The 3,088-nt window shown below is 43.3% G+C and overlaps 1 long non-coding RNA gene across 3 annotated transcripts; it reads left to right on the forward strand.

Annotated features, from left to right (window-relative positions):
- The first annotated feature begins 263 nt into the window (after window positions 1-263).
- LOC138818378 (uncharacterized) lies at window positions 264-1,883 on the forward strand. Of its 3 annotated transcripts, none has more exons than XR_011369087.1 (4): window positions 264-493; window positions 923-1,208; window positions 1,596-1,712; window positions 1,805-1,883. It is a non-coding gene; the product is annotated as an uncharacterized lncRNA (long non-coding RNA). The 3 variants fall into 3 exon arrangements; XR_011369088.1 differs by having other exon boundaries at window positions 923-987; window positions 1,098-1,208; window positions 1,596-1,839; XR_011369086.1 differs by having other exon boundaries at window positions 1,596-1,839.
- Window positions 1,884-3,088: the final 1,205 nt, after the last annotated feature.

Raw genomic sequence — 3,088 nt, forward strand, 5'->3', positions numbered from 1 at the left:
CTAGTGCGGGGTCCGGCACTTTCTGACTGATAGTGTACAGGGTAGACTGTCCACTAGTGTGGACATTTGGGCCCATTTGTAGTCCAGCACTTTCTGACTGACAGTCTACAATGCACATGCTGTGAACATGTCTTGTCTCAGGGTTCAGTGTTTTGTCTGTGTGTCTTTTGGAATTCTTGGAATGTTTCTCCTCCCAGATTCATCCTGATGCAAGGGCTCAGAGGAGACTGGCTAACACCCCCTTAATATCTGTTTCGCTCTAGCTCCTTCTTTTTTTATGAAACTGCCACTGACCACCTGCAAGTGGCACCAGCAAGATCTTAGCCTCGGGCCTTAGCCCAGGGGGTCTGAGTACGGGGGAGAACCTGTCAGTCTGAGGGGACAGCCACTAGGAACTTCTTTCCCTTGCCCCAAGATGACTGGGAATTCTCCTCTGCCTTGGAAGGCTCCTGGGTCAATGTTTGCAGGAATCTAAAAGAAAAATCCTCCCGAGGTGAGTAGAGGGGGTCCGAGTCCCCTGGTAAGTGAGTGGTGTTGAGATGTTGCCCCATTCACTGAGACCTGATTTCGTCTTTGTGGCCACTTGTCTGTCTTGTTTACTTTGGTGTGTTTTCTGTTCTATGTTTTCTGAGGTAGGGAAGTTCTGGGTGAGAGTGGCAGGCTCACTCAGCAAGCTCTGGATTCAGCTTGAGAACAGCACAGATTTCTGGGGGCCCATTAGTCCCCAACTCAGCCTTTGGTTGTTGTTTTGTCTAGTTCCGTTTTAGAATTGGTACCAGTTTTAAATGTGAATCCTTGGTTTTTGTGTTTATCAGTGTTTTTGATATTTATTTGAACATCTCTGGGGGAATAAAAGTCTCAGCCTCCGGCTGGGCTTGGTCACAGACCTGCTAAGTCTCCCTCCCCCCTTCTTTTGTTACAGCAGCCAAGAGGAGGGGCATGGACAAGCCTCAGGTGCACCTTCTCCTGGTGGAGGCTGCTGGAGAGGTTAGGGTGTAGATAGCAGTGAGCCTGGTCTGGACTTTCAGCTGCTCCAGACAGCTTAACAATTTGTAAAGTGCTTTTGTCAAAATTGGGTAAAAATCAGGCCCGTTCAGTTTCAGGTGACCCCCTCACCCAGCCCTCCTCCAACAGAAGGGATTCAAAAGACTGATTAGTGAAATACCTTGCTAAACAAGCAAGCCCTGGAAAAATGAAGCTCAACAAAGGTACTTCGTTTAAAAGAAATATTGTCTTAAAATTTTTTAAAAAACTTTAGAAAATGTACGTACAACTGATTTTGATTTTTTGTGTGCTTTAAGATCTGTGTGAGTGTTTTGTATGTGTTTATGAACATGTTCAAGATAAGAGTTGTCAGCATGCTGTAACAATGGGTGAGTTTAAGTTTAAAATTCAAAAGATTATGAGGTTTGGACATTACCAAAAATTTTAAGGAATCTTCACATTGTTTTTAACGGCTTTTTAAAGATTCTTTAACTTAAAAATTAGAAAATCTGGTGTTGAGTTCTAATTTTATTCCCTTGTGGTCAGAGAGAATGCAAGGTTTCTGAATTTGGACAAGTTTGCTTTGTGGCCTAAAATGTGGTCTATTTTAGAAAATGTTCCATGTGCTGTTGAGAAAAACGTGTATTCTTGTGGAGAGCTGCAGGAGCCACGACCAAAGACAGCCAGGCAGTAAGGCGTGGCCACAAAAGCAACATTGTAGCTCCTTGGTAAGATGGCGCTGGCTCCCGCCTTCTGTCTTCCCGGTGACAAGTGCTCTCTGTAAAAACAACTCCTTATATGGCTATGACTTGGTTCCTAGTTTGCTTCCGTGTTTGCGACCCTATCGGTATATGCCACGTGGTGCTTCAGGATTGGCCATCCAGGAGACTTATAACCAGAGCGTGGGGGCGGGGGGGGGGTACAGAGAAGCAGGAAGAAGCGGGCAGAAGAAGCAGGAGAGAAGATGTTGTAAAAGGTCCTGAATAAACCGCATTGAGAAGAATCCCGGGTCGTGTCTTCCTTGCTGGTCGAGGTGGTCGCAACATATTCTTATGCTGCTGGGTGAAATTTTCGGCAGATGTCTGTTAAATCTAGTTGATCTTTGCAGTTGTTTAGATCTGCAGTTTCTTTGTTGAGTTTTTGCTGAGTTGATCTATCTAGTTGGGAAAGTGGTGTGTTAAAATCCCCAACAATTAATGTCTTTGGATCTATGTAGGATTTGAAGGAAAGTAGTGTTTCTTGGATAAATTTGGGTGCTCCGTTGTTTGGTGAATAGATATTTAGAATTGTAATATCCTCCTGAAGGAGAGATCCCTCAATTAGTATGTAGTGACATTCTTTGTCTCTTCTCACGAATTTTAATTTGAAGTCTATTTTATCTGATATTAGGATTGCAATTCCTGCCTGTTTATGGGGGCCATATCACCTTGCACCAGAATCAACTCCAAATGGATCAAAGACCTCGAGTCAAAACAGACACTCTGAAAACATTACGGGATGCAATAGGAGAAACGCTAGGTCTCCTTGGCACAGGCTGAAAATTTTTTTTTTAATTTAATTTTATTTTATTTGAGAACATACTGTACAGAGGGGCTACAATTACATGGGCAGGATGATGCATACATTTCTTACCAAGCATTGCAGCCTCCTCCTTTGTTTACCCTTCACCTCCCTTCCCCGCCTCCCCCCACCCAATTATACCCCCCTCCCCCCCACACACCGACATTGTAAAGCTGGTTTTGACATGACATTTTGTACTTCTCATTGTTGCAACAGGTCCACCTGAATCCTTAAACGACTTGTTTGTCCCCATCTCCTCCACATGTTATACTGACATCAAATATAGTGAAAGCGGGGGTTACACTGTGGGGGAGGGACACACAAAGCAACAAAGAAATAATCTTATAAATGCGTTAGAAACACATGCATGAAAGAAACAAAAACATTAAAATACATATTTAAGGGTTCATTTTCCTAACATCACATTATCTGACCTTTTCCGCTTGACTCATACCTATACTATATATTGCAAATAAGGGAAACCATGGGAACTATGCTTCTTTGGGCCTGGCTTACTTCACTTAATATAATTTTTTCCAAACCT

Source organism: Dipodomys merriami, unplaced genomic scaffold (genome assembly GCF_024711535.1).
Source record: "Dipodomys merriami isolate MVZ:Mamm:240054 unplaced genomic scaffold, mDipMer1.0.p SCAF_75, whole genome shotgun sequence".
Classification (NCBI taxonomy): domain Eukaryota; kingdom Metazoa; phylum Chordata; class Mammalia; order Rodentia; family Heteromyidae; genus Dipodomys; species Dipodomys merriami.